Here is a 19,563-nt window from a genome sequence, read left to right as displayed (position 1 = left end):
TGGCATGTGAAATTAATTTTTAAAGTGAATAAATCAAAGAGAAATTTTCACAATTAATGCCAATCTTCTGTGCTGCCTAATCCCACACCCTATAGCAATAATATTCTGCCCGCTTACATTCCATTTTTGCTTTGGAATCTCATTTCTTAATCTTGGAAAAAAATTCTGAATATAAGATAAAAAGTAACTTGGCTCAACAAAAAGCCTTTGTTTAAGTGAAGACAGAGCAACATCATAAATGATTTTGAGATTCGTATGTAACTATCTACTCGTAACCAAAATTAGACAGAAACTTTTCTTCAGTTAGAGTCAATAATTGAAGTACTTATCAATAATGCAGGAAATTTAAAAAATAAGGCAATTTTCTGGTTGAAATTGTTTTTAATTCACCAAAGTTCTCCATTTTAATTGTTTGCCTTACAGTCTCCTTCACATGTGGTGCAGCCACAGTCTTGTTAAAAGAGCCTGTACAAGTAAACATGATTGATATTCTTAAAAGAATGTTTCAATAAAGGTATGTTTTAGTTAGAAAAGTAAAAAACTAATTTCAATAAATTTCATCCAGAATTTCCAGACTAATTCTTGTGTCTATCATCTGCTAATGACAAATTGGTAAGCTGTATGGAGTTTTCTACCTGAAAACTAAATACTTCAAAAATTACTGGCATACAAAAGGACTGTAATACTAATACATTTCAATTTGCCCGTATGTATTTCTATTTCTGTCCTCAATAACAAAGGGAAAAGCCTGTTTCATCACTTTCTCAGCCAGGCTGTATCAACTGATATAGAAAACGTCTCTCCATTAGCCTACACTGTAAGTGATCCTCAATATTAAACAATGGGAATGCAAACAGCAGTCATTATAAATTAGCAAGATTGCGAAGCTGAAGACATGGCTTCAGCCATTCCCTATCATAACATCCTAACAGCTCATAAATTTGGTGTTCAAACACTAACTTTTTTTGCAAGGGAAGGATATTAAACCACATATATACCTTCTAGAAATGAATGATTTGTTCATTAGCCTTTTATTTCATAAAAGGGTGAAATCAATAATCTACTTTTTCAGCCAACTGAAAGGTAATTTCAAACAACTTCATGTGAGATTGAACTTTCATAGCTTTTTTCTCCCACAAATTCTAACAAAAAATAATAATAACTTCTCAAAAGCTAGACAAATATAAAATGTCAAATCATGGCAGCCTTTCAAATACATGAAATAAAATCTCCTATTCACAGGTGAAAAGTAATTGTCTTACTAAAAATACTGCTGTCTCCAAACTATGAAGAAGATTTTTCGGGCAGATTACTGGCATGCTCTAAAGCTAGAAATGAGTGGGCTTCTGTCTTTAACACTCTACTATGCTGACCTGAGAATTATGATTTTTGGTGGGGGTCCAGGCTATCTTCCTGGCTTGTAGATGGTGCCTTCTTGCTAAATCCTCACAAGGCCTTTCCTCAGGGCCTGAACCTTGAGACAGTGATATCACTGGTGTCTCTTCCTATAAAGACATTAATTCTATGAGATCACAGACCCACCCATATGACCTCATTTAATCTTGTTTTGTTGTGTTGATGTCTTTCTTTTAAAAGGTTTTTATGGAGGTAAAAATGGCATATAAATTTATATGTTTTAGGAGTACAACAATTCAAAAACTACATTCATTACAAAGTGATCATCAGTAGAAGCCTAGTTACCATCTGTCACCATAAAATTCACTCCTTTCACCTATTTCACCCCCTCAAACTCCTCCTCCAGTACCACCAATCTTCTGTGTCTATAAATTTTTTGCTTGTTTGTTTGCTTAAGTTCCACATATGAGTGATATCATATGTTTTGTATTTGTCTTTTACCTTCTGACATTTCATTTAACATAATACCCTCAAGATCCATCCATGTTGTCAAAATGGCAAGATTTCATTCTTCTTTTATGGATGAGTAGTACTTCACTGTGTATATAAATCACACCTTATTTTTCCATTCATCCATTGATGGACACATTCATCTATACATCCAGGTTGTTTCCATATCTTGCCTATCATAAATAATGCTGCTAAGAACATCAGGATGTATATAATTTTTAAAATTAAGTGTTTTTGTGTTCTTCAAATAAATACTCAGAAGTTGACTTGCTCATCATATAATAGTTCTATTTTTGTGTTTTTTTTAGAAACTCCATACTGTTTTCCATAGTGGCTGCAACAATTTACATTCCCACTAGCAGTGCTTAAGGATTCCTCTTCTCCATATCCTTACCAACATTTGTTGTTTCTTGTCTTTTTGATAATAGCCACTTTGATAGGTGTGAGCCGGTATCTCACTGAAGTTTTCACTTACATTTCCAAGATAATTAGTGATGTTTAACATCTTTTCATGTGCCTGCTGGCCGTATGTACATCTTCTTCAGAAAAATGTCTATGCAGTACCTCCGTCCATTTTTTAATCAGGTTATTTGTTTTTTGTTGTTGGGTTGTAAGAGTTCTTATATATTCTGCATATGAACCCCTTATGAAATGTATAATTTGAAAACAGTTTCTCCCATTCAGTAGGGTGCCTTTTCATCTTGTTGGTAGTTTCCTTCCCCATGCAAAAGCGTTTCGGTTAGATGTAGTCTCATTTTTTTTTTTTTAACATGAATGGATGTTAAATTTTGTCAAAAGCTTGTTCTGCATCTTTTCAGATAATCAGATGATTTTTATTCTTCCTTTTGTACATGTGGTATACCTCACTGACTGATTGCAGATATTGAATGGTCCTTGCATCCCTGGCATAAATCCCACTTGATCATGTTGTATGATCCTTTTAATGTATTTTTGGAAATGGTTTGCTAAGTATTTTGTTAAGGACTCTTGTGTTTATGTCCATTTAGGATATTGGCCTGTAATTTTCTTTTCTTTTTCTTTTTCTTTTCTTTTTTTTTTTTTTTTTTTTTTTTTTTGTGGTACCCTCGTCTGCTTTTGGTATCAAAGTAATGCTGGCATCACAAGATGAGTATGGAAGTTTTCCCTCGTCTTTAATCCTTTTGAAGCATTTGAGAAGGATAGCTATTAAATCTTCTTTGACTGTTTGGTAGAATTCACCAGTGAAGCCATCTGGTCCTGAAGTTTTCTTTGGAGGGAGGTTTTTAATTATTGATTAAATCACTTTACTAGTAATTGATCTATTCAAGATTATCCATTTCTTCATAACTTGGAAGATTGCATGTTTTTAGGAATTTATCCATTTCTTCTAGGCTGCTTGATTTGTTGGTATATAACTGTATGTAATAGCCCCTTATGATTCTTTGTATTTCTATAGTATTGGTTATAACTTCTTCCCTTTTATTTTTATTTTGTTTAATTGTGCCCAATTGGGGCTCTTTTATTCCTGGTTATTCTAACTAAAGTTTTATCAATTTTGTTTATCTTTTCAAAGAATGAGCTTTTAGTTTCATTCAGTTTTTCTATTATTTTTTAATCTGTTTTATTTATTTCTGCTCTGATCTTTATTATTTCCTTCCTTCTACTAACTTTGGGCTTTATCAGTTCTTAATTTTCTAGTTCCTTTAGGTATAAACTTAGATGTTTATTTGAGATGTTTCTTCTTTCTTGAGGTAGGCATGTATTGCTATGAACTTCCTTCTTAGAATTGCTTTGGCTCTGCCCCACAGATTGTGATGCATCATCTTTGTGTTTTCATTTGTCTCTATGTATTTTTTGATTTCTCCTTTCATTTCTTTGTTGACCTACTGGTTCTTTAGTAGCATATTGTTTAATCTCCACATTTATGTAGTTTATCCAGTTTTCTTTATGCAACTGATTTCTTGTTTCATATCACTGTTGTTGGAGAAGATGCATAATAAAATGTCAGTCTTCCTGAATGTACTGATATTTTTTTGTGTGGCCTAACACGTGATCTATTCCAACGAAAGTGCCATGCGCACTTGTTTATTCTGCTGCTTTTGGATGGAATCTTCTATACATGTCTATTAACTCTATCTGGTCTAATGTGTCATTTAAAGTTGATGTTTCCTTATGACTATTTTAAGTCTCATTATGTCTGTTATTGGCCACTGACATAAAAATAATGATAGGATTTGTAAAATTTATTCATATTATTACTTTCTGTGTCCAAAGACACCCAGAATGCTGAACAAATGAAAAGTGAAATCATTCAACCAATTAGTAGCTGTCTTGAAATAATTTTTCTTCAAACCCACTATTTACTAAGTATGAGATAGAGTATTTCTGTAAACCTTTCCTAAAATAAAAATAATATTGTTCCTTCTGTCCATTTTCTATTGAGAAATCCAAACCATATATATTTCAAGACTGTCCATACCATGTTATCTTAACATAAGTGAACATTTTTAAAGAGAATAATATATTTAACTAGCAATTTAAATAATCAAATAGTAAAGAGGTAAATGTTTTAGACTAAAAAGCATCAGTGTCACTTCTTAAAGATGAATGCTTTTAAATATTTCTATTATATGATTTTGCTTCTCCTTTCCATCTCTTAATTTCTTAATTAATTTTACTTCCTCTACTGATTAACTTAGCTAAAATTAAATAATATGATTAAAAGTTTATTTTGCTGTCTGCTTTAAGCAATAATTTCTGGCTCTCCTCATTATGTAAGATGGTATTTTATTCCTTCCTTTGGAATCTATTAGCCATTTGACCCCCAGTTTCTGTCAATTTTACCTTAGCTTTTATAGTGTTAAAGCTGATAACATTTATTTCTTTGTAAACAAAAATGTTATATATTTGAATAAAAATAGATTTTAAATTATAAAAACCAATAAACAGAAATTACATTAACAGATGTATACAAATATTAATCACTTAAAGACCAAGAGGTCTTTTATCATTGTATCATTTTCTCTAAGACTTTTAAGGTTAGGAAACCTATGCTATTTTAAGGTAACTGTTCCTAGGTACAAAGTCAAGTAGATCTTATTTTCTACAAGTTATCAGTTGATTATGCCATGTTTTATTTTACTTCTTATGTGGAGCATGACTTAACCACATTTTTCCTCCTCCCAACAAGTCTCCAATATCTTTCATTTTTTCTTGCTGACAAAACATAGTGATCAGATTCCTGAAATCATTTCATCCTTTAATATATCCATTGCCCTAAGTCCATATTTTCCTATCTTTTTATCAACCAAGAAATGACTCTGTTCTGTTCAGCTATATATTATAATCCCCCCCATAATCTGATAATTCTCATTTATCCCACTAATGAATCAGAACCACCATTTCCTAGAATCTATTACTTCCCTTCTTTGTTTTCTACCTTGCATTTTTGGAATTCATTCTCAGATACTATCTCAGAAAATATGTATGTGAGTTACATTTTCTGAATCCTTAAGGTTCTTTGTTATGTCTTCCTGGTTGACTGATTTTTTTAATAAATAAATAAAGGCTTAAAATTATTCTCCCATTAGAATTTGGGATTTCTACCACTTAATTCTGGTATCCTATGTTGGCTTATCTCTTCTTTGTGGATATTTATTCCCCAAAGTTTTTCAGAATTATCTTCTTTACCTTGTAATTTGAAACATTTATCATACAGAATATAGAACTGGAATTTTTATAAATCTCTTTTAGACTAAAAGTTCACATCCTTCTTCAGATCTAGAACATGCCCTATTACTTATTTGAGTAAATCATTGGTGTCATTTTCTTTGTTCTGTCTTTCAGGAACTCCTATTCATGGTGTCTTATACTTCCAGGATAGACCCCTTGAGTTTCTTATCTTTCCATCATAATTTCAACTTTTTGTAGGTTGAAATTATAGTTCCTAAACTCAAAAGGTTCCTAAACTCAAAATTTCAATTCATATAATAAATGTTTAACCATCAGCAATTATATTGTTAATTTTTAAGACTCCTTTTGTGTTATTTGATTTTTCATTTTCTTAGCCTATTATGATTTTTATGAATGCAGTATATTATCAAATCACTCTCAGGTAGGGATCAGGTTTTATTTTTCTCTTCTCTGTCTGGTATTATGTGTTCTCCAAGGTAAATTACTTTGTTTATTAACTTCAGTCTTTTTCATTTGCCTGAAGATCTTAAATTGTATTCATGTTGAAATATGAAACAAACAAAATATTATTCTACATTTCTATTTGTGCTTCAATCACCACGGTGTAAGCAGCTTTGTTTCCCTGGTAGACCTCTTCCCTGACTGGAAAAGCAAAGGAAATTTTCAAGTACACATGGGAGAGGCTTTTGGACTGGGAGCCTTGCCTTAGATGCAGGACCAGGAAGCCAGCTGACAAATCTGTCCCCTCTAGCTTCAGGCACCACCTGAGAAGGTCTTTACTCTCAGGTACCAACACTCACTCTAATGCCCGTAGCTCTACCATGGTGATTATTTAAATATATTTAGAGAGAAACCTCCTGGTGTTTTTAAAGTTCCATTTGTCTCTGTTTGTTTTCATTATGTTGTTTTTAAGTTACTTGCAAAGGCCAGGCTGCATGAAGAAAGAAGGGAAAGAATAACTAAATAATATAGCTGAAGTGCACAGCCATTCTTCACACAAATGGTCTGATTAATCCAATTATTTTAAGTCCGACCTCTTGCTTCTGCACTTTCAGTCAATTTACACCATATGTAAATTTTCTCTGGAGTTTCTGAGGAAGATGGGCTCCAGTGCAGCATCCTCATGCACACTTTCAGCTATTTCACCTGTTGATTGGTCTTCATATGATTTATAACTTCAGAAATTATGTTGATAATGTTTTCCAGTATTGAACTTCTACCTTTCTCCTTATTATTGCAGGATTTCATATTCATTCCACTGGGACCTTAAATACATGAACTCAGTCTACTATGTTTAGAAAACTAATAACATCTTAATGGCCAATGTTTATGTGTTACAGTGGGACCATTCAATTGGGTACATAAACCAAAATGGTGCAACTAAGTTTTTATTGACACTATTACCGAAATTCATTCGGAATATGTTAATAGTCAGGAGACCCCATCATAGAAATTGTCTCAGAAGCAAATATTAATGTATTTATTAAATAAATATTTTGAGCACCTGTTAAATAACAGACCCTGTTTAAAATGTTAGCAATAGATCAATGACAAAGAAGACAAAAACTATAGTATGACCTAGTATTTTTATTCAAATAGCCCTATATTAATGTAACTATGAAAGCCAGCCTGAAGTGGGGGGAAAAACATCACATAAGGACAGCTTAAGGTATTTATAAAGAAACAGAGAGGATGACCTAAGACAGTTTCTTCATAACAAACTGTCAAGGAGGAAAAACATTTTAAATATATTTATACACAAATACACACATATACACACAAGCACACAAAAGCACACAAAATCTTACACTATTCTGAATAATCCTTCACTCTCTAAAAGAAGCTCTGACAAGGTAACCCAGGTTCTCCAAGTTCTTACCTACATGTAGTGCTACTCCCCATACTGACATAATCCTATATTTTAGGGGAAAAAATATATATATATATAACATTTCACTTTTGAGCTCTATAGTGTGAATTGAAGTAACTTTGAGCAGAGTCTGGCTCTGCCACTTATGTACTGTGTAACACTGGGTAAATTTTATAGCCTTGTTAAGCCTAAATTTCATGTAAAAAGAAGGCTAACAATAATATATACTTCAGAGCTTATTCTGAGTTTGAAATTAACAATGTATGCAAAGGTTACTCACATAGTAAATGCTTAATAAATGCCACATAATGATATCTTTTTTATTATTATCATTTATTGTGCCTCATTTTTCTCAAAGGATATACTGTTTTCAACCCTCTTACATTTGGATTTGGAGAACTGTAGTGAATTTTAAACATTCTCATCATTTTATAACAATCTACACTTCAAAATGTCTCTATTATATGGATTTTATTTAACCTCCCAGTGCTAAGTTCTGCTACCTCAGCCTGGGACCATACATTATGATATTTCTCAAACAAACCTGAAGGTTTGCTTTATCTGTCCCTCTTTAGTTAGAGAAAAAGGATGACAAGTCTAAATAAATTTTCATCAAAGTGATGTCACTAAAGATCATTATATAGAGAAAAGTTTCTCAACTTATCCAATAAGTAATGTCATTGAAATCTTATGTATATAACACAAAAAGTGCACTTTCTTGTCTGCTTCATATTCAAGTTCACATAAGGTCAGCAGGGGGGAAGAAAAGGTCTCCTCAAAGCGATAAGAAGTATGCAAGAATATAATCTGAAAAGCAAGTCTTTACAGGAATGAGAAAGTTTGCATCAAAGAAGATAGGCAAGGTTATGTTTAATTACAACCAAGAAAATTCTCAGTGAATTATGTGACAGTTGCATCTGGAGCCAGCTAGAGCTCTGCTCTATATTACTTTCATTCCTGGATCTAGTCACTCAAAGGAGACCCTATCTGAAGTATTGCTTGTTACTGGTACAGAAGAGAAATGGGAACATGGGACCATGTGCTGGCTCTCAAAACTTCTCCCCAAAAGTAGACACGTGTTAATTACTTTGATTCTTATTCCTAAGGCCTAAGCAAGTCACCTGGCTGAGTTTAATATCAATGGGCAAGAGAGTATAATTTTTTCCCAGAGAATAGAAGCAAATATTTGAAAATAATCGTACAATTTTCTGCACTAGATGGGAACACAGGTACATCCCAGCTTCATTATGTACACTGTATTTTCTACACAAATTATATATTTTACCCATACAATAATTCTGTGAAATATCATCCCTTTTTTCAACAAGAGAAAGCCAATTCAAATGAACAAAGTGAACAAAGACAGAACTCTAAACTTGCAGAGTTGTCTGAGATCAGTTTAAGCTGACTGGGTTGTATAGTTCCCTGTACCCTGAAAATACTTAAACAGAAGCAGAATGACTACTCTGTGGGAGTGCTGAATAAAGAGAAGATCTATGAATTCTGTGAATAACTGGACCAAAAAAAACCTTTAAAATTCCTTTTGTCCCTGAGATTCAATGATTCTGCAAGTTGTTCAAGTTCACACAGTTAGTTAGAGGCTATTAAAGGCAAAAGGTCACTTCCAAAGAAGTGACTTCATTAGGAAAAGGATAACACTGCAATGTGATTTAATAATCTATAGTGTTCAGGTGCCATTACTGTGAAACTCAAATGTTAAGGAAAAGTTTTATATAGATCACTTCTCAATCAGTATGCAGAAAGAATCCTTTCATTTGGTGACTGAAATGCTATGGATTATTACTAGCATCATATCAAATTTTCCAAATACCCTGGAGACTGGCTGTACTCACATGGCTATGAATAAAACACAGCCTATTGGTCACATTTCTACCACTCCCCAGAGATAAACATTTTCTTGAGTTGCATAATAAATAAACAAATGTTCTAATAGAGAGTGAAAAACAAGTACATCCTAGGTCTTTATTTAAAATAAGACTCTCTTCAAACTGAAGTGCTATACTGAGGTCTTGCATTCTAAAGATATTTTGAGGAATTTCATAAAGAATTCACACACTGATGACTAACCTTTCTCATATTTCCAAGTTACATGAAATTAGTTACATGAAATTAGACTAAAGGTTGTTCATAATAATATTAATTTCTATTTGTGACACCTTTCCCAAAGGCAATAAACAGACTTGTAAAAATATATATAAGAATTTATTAGTATCTCTCAGAAAATGAAGAAATTTACAATGAATTAAATCATTTATATAGTTTTCTGATATTTAACCGAATGGTTTTCTATATTACATATATAAAAATATAGAAATGTTCTTATATATATTTTATATATATACATATGTGTATATATATTCTTTTATATTATAAATCCTAGACATAAAAATGGCCCAGTAGATTTTCCTTGCCATATAACAGGAAAATGCAAAGCTGCTACATAACCCCATTTGTAAGTATTTTTATAGTCCTATCACTCTTTCATTTTCTTTAGGATTTACTTAGCTCTATCAAATTGGATGCCAACTTAATTTTCTAAAGAGTTAAATCTGAGTTATTCTTCAATTAACTTGTCAAATTATTGAAATTTGAATTATGCCATCAAGGAGTGCTATCTAAGAAAGTAATCATGTTTTTGAAGCATTAAGCTTCATGCTAGCATGACAAATATAGCTACTGAGGCATCAAACTTTGGGATACTATTAACTTACAGTCTAATCAGCTGGAGATTCTATGGAGTTCTATCATTATGACAAAGAACTTTATTTTAGAACAGTTTTAGATTTGCACAAAAAGTTGCATAGATAATATGGAGAATTCCCATATACCCCATGTATATCTTCCCCTATTATTAACATCTTACATTAGTATGGTAAAATTGTTACAATTAATGAAATAATATTGATACACTATCATTAACTAACGTCCATACTTTATTCAGATTTCCTTATTTATTTACTTCTCTTTCCCCCTCAGGAGCCCCTACAGTATACCGCATTACATTTAGCCATTATGTGTCCTTTGTCTCCTCTTGGCTGTGACAGTTTCTCAGACTTATCCTGTTTTTGGTGACCTTAATAGTTTTGAAGAGTAGTGGTCAGCTATTTTATAGAAGGTTCTTCATATTTTAATCATCTGTTGATTTTCTCATGATAGTATCGGTTATGGGTTTTTGAGAGTAACAACACAGAGGTGAAGTACCAATTTCATTACATCATGTAAAGGGCAGATAATATCAACATGACATCATTGTTGATATTGACCTGATCACCTGGATAAGGTAGTTTGTCAAGTTTCTCCTCTGAAAGGTTACCCTTTTTTATATCTTTTTCCATGATGTACACTTTGGAAGGTAGTCACTACACACAGCCTAACTTGGAGTCCTACTCTCCCTCCTAAAAGGTACAATATCTACATAAGTTATGAAGAATTCATCTGCATAGATTTGTCTATTCTCCCTGTTTATTTGTTCAATCTTTTATTTACATCAGCATGGACTAATGGATATTTATTTTACACTTTCATTTACAATCCAATAGTAGAATAATGTATTTTGTTGTTCAGATTGTTTCAGGGTACTCTTTCAGTTGACTCCTGTGTTTCTTTGACATATCCCATCATTGTAGACTTTTTTCTCTAGCACTTCCTTATCACAAACTCATCTTGAATATTTCCTGTCCCAGTCTTAGAATCAGTTATTTCTCTAAAGACCCTTAGTTCGCTTATTTTTGAAGGATTTTATAAAAACAAAACAAACAAACAAAAAAAACAAGCTTTGGGCACTAGGTGTGCCCACTGTTACTGAAGCTATTGTTTCTAAGATTATCAGCCGACAGAGTAAGGAAATATGTGTAGGTATACTGCATATATATCCATGTATACACACACACACACCTATAAGTATGTCTTTGTAAAACCATCTGTATTTATATGTAAACTAACTATGAGTTTATGCTGGGGTCTCCAACTCTAAGCTATTATCACATGGACCTTTTTAACCTCCACTTGGGCTTATCTATAAACTAACATTCCAACAATGAGAAACCTGGCTTTCACAATTCATGATTCATTTATTTAATAGTTCAGTTATAGCATACATATATAACACTATCAGAACTGTGAAGCTGTACTCCCATGGAACACAACTTTATCAGCTGTAGTAGAATGTTTAGTTTCTTTTGCCTTTAGTCTTACAGACTGCACTTATTTCCAAAGTTACTTAGTAGGTACTATTTTCCCCCACCGCCGTCAGTAAGATTATTTCATACATGTTTAGAATAGTTTGATTGTGTTATCACCTCTGAATTCTTTCCTGAGATACTCCAACCTCTGAAATGATGTTTAAAATGTATATACATTAAGGTTCACACATTGTGTCATAAATTTCTATAGGTTTTGAAAATGTACAGGGACATTTATCCATCATTACAGTAGCATACAGATTAGATTTACTGCTCTAAAAAAATCCCCTGTGCTTCACCTATTCAACCGTCATCCTTTCTCCTTGAACTCCTGGGAAACATCACTATAGTTTTGCCATTTCCAAAATGTCATATAATTTTAATCATAAAATAAGGCAGTCTCTTCAGATTGGCTTCAATATGCACTTATAATTCATCCATGGTATAATTAGTCATGGTATTATTGCTTTATTTTACTCTGGAGATTCTATGTTTAAGAGATATATAAATTCAATCGAGCTAAATATTCACCTGTGTTATGTAAGCATCCACGATTACTGATTGGATTTGGGGAAAATTTGCAAAAAGAGAATACTGAACCAACTAAGTTGGTTTTGTTAAATCCTTTTATAGAATAGCCGTACGTATTTCTTAGTTTTTGAAAACTATTCATATTTTTACAATTTATAGGATAGTTTGAAGTCAGCTTTAATGAAGTATTTATATAAATCATTGTAAAAGGAAAGACTCAGATTTACAGAGTATAATAAAGTTCTTGAATCTCACAATTGTATTAAACACAACAGTTTAAAATAAAATGGCTAAAAATATAAATATATAAAGAATTTTATGTTGAACATATAAATGAAAAAGTTGCTATTTTTTCTATTTTTAGTAATTTTTTTCTAAATTTTACTCATAATCATTTAATATTAAACCAAAAACACCAGAACAAAAAACAGGGTCTGAAATTCCAAGAATATAAAACTAAACCAATTGTATACACTTTTTTTTTAAATGCACATTCAGATACTACTGTCAAAAAGTGAGAAAGACTAAATCTTCAGCATGGCCTGGAAGAAATTATCCAGCACTAGAATTCAGAATATTTGGTTTCCAGTACCAGCATTAACTGACTGTGGGACCTTGGACATTAACTTGAATCTCTGAGACTGTCAACTGCACACAAAGCTGTCTGTATTACAAGGGTGGTATGGGAAGAAAATTAGAAAATAAATGCACGTATGTTTTGAAAATGTCAGCATGCTATACAAAGGTAAGTTTGTCAGCTTTATTAATATGATATTTGGGAGATGTCCTGTAAATATGTACTGAGCTAATGAATACAATCATAAATAAGATTCAACTATCAGAATCCTCATTGACTAGCTGTACAACCTTGACAAACTGCTTAATACTTTCAGTTGAAATTTCAACTTTGCCTTTAACAGGATGAGAAAAGATAAAGAGGTAATATCATACAATGATTATGAATCCAGACCTTGAACTTAGATTTTATAGACTCAGATTCTACTTTCATCACTTACCAGCTATGTGATTTAAGTATATTGAGTAAACTCTATAAATTTCATTTTCCTCAAATGTACAATGAGAATAATAACAAATGCACCTACCCTATAGGACTACTATAAATATTAGAATATGTAATACTTGCAAAGTACTTAACACAAAATTTCATCCACTAAAGGCAGCAAAAATTTCGTTCTTGTGCTTGTGGATATTACTTTGCCATGTGATCATCTTCAAAACTGAGAGGAAAGTAAAGGTATTGACCAAGTTACTCCAACGCTTTTAATCTGAGTAATATTCTCATCTTGAAGGACACCCTATGTTACCTTCTCCCTATGAAATATCACTTTTTATAATTAAACAATCTATATATTCATATTATACTAACTGTGTGCCAAATCCTAAGCTAAGTGCATCTAATGTATGCATTGGAGTTGGGTGCATGATACAAATATATTTAAGACACAGGCATTTGGTGCAGGGGTTTTCATATGAATATTTGTAAAATAAGAAAACACAAAAACACTAATTTGAAAGGTTATGTGCAATCCTATTTTCACTGCAACATTATTTTACAATAGCCAAGACATGGAAATAACTTAAATGTCCATCAACAGATGAATGGATATAGAAAATGTGGCATATGTACAGAACAGAATATTACTCAGCCATAAAAAAGAATGAAATCTTGCCATTTGCAACACCATGGATCAACTTTGAGAGTATTATGCTAAATAAAATAAGCCAGAAAGAAAAAGATAAATACCTTATGATCTCACTTATATGTGGAACCAAAACCAAAACAAAATCCAAGCTCATGAATATAGAAAACAGAAAAGATTGGTGATTGTCTGGGGCAGGGGATAGAGGTGGGCAAAAAGGGTGAAGGGAGTCAAAAGGTACAAATTTCCAGTTATAAAATGAAAAGTAAATTTGAAAAATTCTAAGTTGAAACATCATAAGTTGGAACCATATGTACTGTATGTACAAATATCAAATCATTATGTTGTGTACCTAAAACTAATATGACATTATGTCAATTATATCATCATAAAAAAAATCTTCTGCCAGATGTTGTAGTTCAGATAAAGGAGCTATTTCCCATACTAAATTCTGTTTTAGAATTGGAAATTAAACCAATTTCAGGTTTAATTCCTTGACAAAATGAGATGAAAGGGCTGCTGTTACATCAGCACCTTCATTTATTCCTGAATGTCCATGGAAGGTAATTTTCTAGTCGTAAAAAAATCTCCTATGATTTCATCTTTTGTTTGTACGAATGAATTATGGTCCAGTTGACTTTTATTGGAAATGTTTTAGGTCTGGCTTTTGGGAAACTTTACACTAGTTTCTTGCACTTTTTTTTTTTTTTTTTTTGGACCTTTGGGTTTATTGTGGAAAGAAAACTCCCAGGCTTATTGTGGGTCCTCCTCTGAGTCAGTCCAATCAGGTTTTACCACTCAGATTTAGCATTTGAGTTTCTAAAAAATAAGTGTGTAAGTTGATAGAGGTTACAGGTAGCCCTGGGCCATATGCACCAAGAGAATTCTAAATTCTTGTATACATATTTGCTGGTATTTAATGGATTTAGAGAAATCTTTAAATATAACTCTTAATTCAGTACAAGTCCAAGGTTTAAATTCTATAGTTACCTGTACACCTGGCGCATGAGAGGGATGGATCTTTAGAGGTAACTGGCATTTTCGGGTTTTAGGAGATCATTGGTTAAAGGTAAGGGTTCTGGACAAAGGAAAGAGGAGAGAGAAGTCAACTGAGGTGTAAGAGAGGGACCAGAAGGATAAGAGGGAAAAGAGAGAGATGGGTACAGAGAGGCAACTGGAAGACAAGGAGAGGCAAAGTTTGCTAGGAAAAGAGTCTAGTTTGCTAAATGCTCATAAGCTTTGGGAAAAGAATCTCTTGGTGAATGAATTTTTGACTCAGAATTTCATTTGGAGGCTTCTGTGAAATCATATCTTGTACTTTATACACTTTGTACAAACAAAATATGAACAAAATAATTCACCGAGACCCCCCATGTCCCCTGCCGCCCCAAGCTTATTTACAGAGTACCAGGGAAACAGCACATAGGAAACAACTTGCTGACAGCTCCCTTTGGCTGAACAACCAGCAGGCACATTGAGGAACTAGAATGACTGATAATGAACTTTAGACACCACAGGCCGAAAATCCACATGTAATACACTGACCCTATGTGCCCAAATTTGCACATGTAACCCATGAAGAAGCACGAAGAATAGTTGCACCTGTTCAGAGAACTCTTGAAACTGACCATTACTTTGCACAAATCATTCTCTAGCCTCCTTCCCCTCCTACTCCCTACTTAACACAATAAATATCCCACAATAAATAGCCAACTAGGGAGACAGACCTGAGCTTTGTCTCCTGTCTCCTTTGCTTGGTCACCCTGAAATAAAACCTTTTTCTCTCTGCAAAAGACCTTTGCCTTGGTATTTGGTCTAGTTGTTGCACAGCAAGCAAGTAGCCCATTTACTCCATTACATCTCATACCAATCAAACTGCTGCCCAATTGGTCCTGAGAAATCTTATTCCTTTAGCACTTCTCAAATAAACAATTTTGTTGAAGTGAAATGTTCCCTAGAGTTGCCACTGAAGGCTCAAATCATCCTTAGTGAAGCTATACCATTTAGAAAGAGAAGTGCAAGAGTTAGTATTGTACATATAAGAAGCAGTAGTTTTTCCTGGAAAGAAGATTTGATTTTAGATGATCCCATGAGAGACGGCAACCACTGGCAGGAATATAATGCTTGTGCACCTTGAGTCTCAGGTCCCCAGTCTTATTGCTGGCCATACCTGAACACAGACCTGACAATCTGTGTCTTCCAGCAGAGCAGAAAACCAAAGAGAACACTCTCTCTGTATCAAAGGCAAAATCTCAGGACCAAAATAACGAATGGAAGGAAAATCCTATCTGTTTTTATTGATGACTCACAGCTAAAATTTGTCCAAATGGACACAGGTTCAGGAAGAACATCAAACTCACCAGTCTGTAAGGCCAGCTTGTACTGTCTATAGCTGTATTCTACCTTGTAATTCTTCCTGTGGCAAATACTTTTAAACAGCACGACATAAAATTAACACAAAGGAAAGCAAAAAAGAATGCCTCATTCCACCAAGGACGCAAAACAAATGGGAACCAATAACAAAGCCCAGGTACCGAACTACAAATCAACAGCAGCTGATTGATAAAGGAACTCAACACCAAAGAAAGAAGAGTTCAGAGTCAGTTCTGACTTACCACATTGGCGCAGACTCAATAAGCCACTAGCAGGAAGGCACAAGGAGCCACTGGAGGTACCACACCTGGTGAAAAGCTGGTGTCCGCAGTGAAAGCAGTGCAGATGGTATGTTGGTGGAAGCTCCATGAAAACTGTAGAAATGAAGATCACCCAAATGAGGTTATTTACTCAGAGCTCATTATAACAAAGGAGTCAGCTATCATCAGGTGCATTTGGCAAAGACTTAAAGGCAGGCAGGGGAGTGGGAAAGCTTTATAGAGAAAAAGAAGGAAAGACTCAGTTATGCCCTAATTTGAGGTTGTTGGCATGGGAAGCTGGAAGCAAGTTAAGTAGAAATGGGGCATCCTATGTGATTAGTTTGTGAAACATATTTGTCTTTCTTTTGTTGGTTCTGAGTTGGATGTGGGGGTAAAAATTAGGGATGCTGGTAGTTACTAAGTCCTGACCACTTTTGGCCCGTGGCTGCAGGGGTTGTAGTTTAGCTTCCCCAGTTGGTCGCTGCAGAGGTTGTGAATCAGAATTCTGCTTTCATATATGGTCTGACTAATGTCCGTTTGTATATTCAGTCTCTCAACTACAAAACTTCTCAAGGAAAACACAGGGGAAAATACATGTACCTTGGGTTCGGCAAACATTTCTTAAAGATGGCAGTAAATGCACAATATATAAAAGAAAAAAATTGACATATCGGACTTCAAGAGCCCCTTTTTGAAAGACACTGCTCAAAGAGTGAAAACATAAACCTCTGACTGAAGAAAACATTTGCAAATGATATATCTGATAAAGAACTTGCAGTTAGATTATATACAGAACTCTTAAAAGGCAATAGAAAAGAATCCAATTTAAAAATGGATAAAAGATTTGAACAGATACCTCACCCAGGAAGATACACGGATAGCAAATAAGTACATGAAATGATGTTTGACATGATTAGTCACTAATCATGAAATGCCAATTAAAAGTACAATGAGATAACACTACACACCTATTAGAAAGGCTAAAATGAATAACCATATCAGGTATTGCTAAGGACATGAAGGAGAGGAAATTCTCATACATTCCTGTTAGGAACATAAGGTGCAACCATTTGGGGAAAAAAGTTTCATAGTTTCATGCACTTACCATATAACCCAGACATTCCACATTTAAGTATTAAAAAAAAAAACATATGTATGATATGATAAGCGTAGGAGGTCTCAGTAAGAATATATCAGGCATAGAAATTCTTATTAACAGATGACTGGGCTGGTTTTAAACGCTTTTCAGTCAAGAGTGACAGAAACATGGTTCAAGTACCCCACAATGACATGGAAATTATTTGATACTATAAATTTTAGAGAGCAGTATTTGTCAAATTCCAAAAAGCAAATTATTCTATCTGACTTCTTTAGAGTGACAAATTCACATATTCTTACTCTACACCATCACCACAGACCACTGCACCTCTGAGGATTCTACCATGCACCTACAATTGACCCTTCACTGGCCAATGATCTGAGAGGTAATAACTAACCACAGTTTTATTTGGAAGTGACAATTTATCTTTTTTGATCCCTGTCTCAGAAATAATGCACTTAATCTCAACTTCCCTAGTTAACCATGTACAAAGTTGGCAGATTTATTGTTTTACCTATGTATTTTGGTATTATTTTTGTTATATAATTCATTTTCTGTTTAAATAAAAGGAAAAAAAATAACCTTCCTGGTTTAGGAGCTAGGGAATTAAATTATTAGCTTTCGTATCAGAACTCTAAGAAAAATATTTTAAGTTTTTACTGATATTATTACATAGCTAAATCCTTCCACCAATAATAAATTGTCAGTGTTTTTAAAAAAGCCAGTAATATAGCTATTAATATTTAAAAATTGCATCGTCTTTGAAAGTCATCTTATTCCTGAGATCGAATCCTGTATCTAAAAACATGATTAAGAATATGCATAAGGGTATTACTTATTGTGACTGTATTTGCAGTAGAAAAAAAGTAAATAGAAAAATAACAAATCAAATACCCATCATTAAGTACATGGGTGAATAAGTCCATAAACTATATATACATATCAAAAATACTGTACAGCTGTTTGCAAGAGTAAGGGATCTCCATTCTCAGTAATTTGATGAATTCGGCTGGTATTAAAAATCTCTCTCTAAAATTCTGAGAGATACAGATGCTGAATTAAAAATGCATTTTTCTTATTTTTAAAGTTTATAGCTGAAAGTATAAGAAACAAACAAAAATCTTCAAGTACCAGAAGCAGAGTATAGTGAAAGCGGGAGCAATAGCATGTGGGCTGATACTTCTGCAGCCATGAAACAGTTCTGGATTCAGCAATGATTAGGTGGTTAGATTTTTAACATCCACCTCCCCAAGGAATTAAACAGCAGGCTTCAGGCCCATAGGATACTTGAAGTTACAACTTAAACACCTGTGACAAAAGCAAGGCCACTTGAAGGGACGTAATTCTAGTTAAAGAAGGAATAAATAACTTGACACGCTGACACAGTAAGTATGCAATAAGTCTAACATTTGTCTTGGATCTGGGTAGAAAAAAAATATATTCTGTCAAAAATTGAAACCATATCTTCCAAAGTTGGAGTCTAAACTTACCCACTTATTGTAAAGAAAAGTATCAAGTCAAAAATAGCTATTTTAAAATTCTGTCCCAAACAAGCAATGACCTCTGACAAATTTAAATTCAAAATTGTTCTGGAGCTACACTTCAAACACAAAGGCCATATAAGACTCTATGAGCAACGTAAAAATCAACATATGCTTAAAAATGAGCTCAAAGAGTGAAATCTAAAAACATATAAAGAAATGAAACACCATGAGCAGGAGTCAGAAGATGCCACAAATTAAATGATTAGGATACTAAAAAATAGTGAGAGAGAGAATGAAACAATCTGCATGAGGCTATTAAACAAGTATGTATAGAATTATTAGATAAATACTTTTTAAAAGTATAGAACTTACAAAAACAAAAAAAGACATTAGGAAAAAAATAACAAACGATTTTCTAAAGAACCAGAAAGCACATGTGTAAATGAAAGGTAAAGATCTTTAAAGTTTTTTGAACTATTTTCTTCAATGACTGAAGTATTTTCAGCTAAAGAGGACCAGAAAAAATAATCTTCACACAGACAATG

General features: G+C 33.3%; 2 long non-coding RNA genes across 5 annotated transcripts in view; one reads left to right on the top strand and one right to left on the bottom strand.

Moving 5' to 3' along the window:
* The window catches only part of LOC116667148, a 492,225-nt gene that overhangs the window by 401,183 nt on the left and 71,479 nt on the right, over positions 1-19,563 (bottom strand). For all 4 annotated transcript variants that reach the window (XR_004323925.1, XR_004323928.1, XR_004323926.1 and 1 more), the window contains exon 3: positions 16,418-16,549. This is a non-coding gene — a long non-coding RNA (uncharacterized LOC116667148). The remainder of the gene's footprint in view (positions 1-16,417; positions 16,550-19,563) is intronic.
* LOC116667151 lies at positions 600-18,932 on the top strand. The gene is made up of 3 exons (XR_004323931.1): positions 600-1,779; positions 7,586-7,589; positions 18,921-18,932. It is a non-coding gene; the product is annotated as an uncharacterized LOC116667151 (long non-coding RNA).

The sequence above is a fragment of the Camelus ferus genome, chromosome 11, assembly GCF_009834535.1.
Source record: "Camelus ferus isolate YT-003-E chromosome 11, BCGSAC_Cfer_1.0, whole genome shotgun sequence".
Taxonomy (NCBI): domain Eukaryota; kingdom Metazoa; phylum Chordata; class Mammalia; order Artiodactyla; family Camelidae; genus Camelus; species Camelus ferus.
Note: the sequence above shows the minus strand (reverse complement) of the source record. Positions and strands in the feature narration are given on the sequence as shown.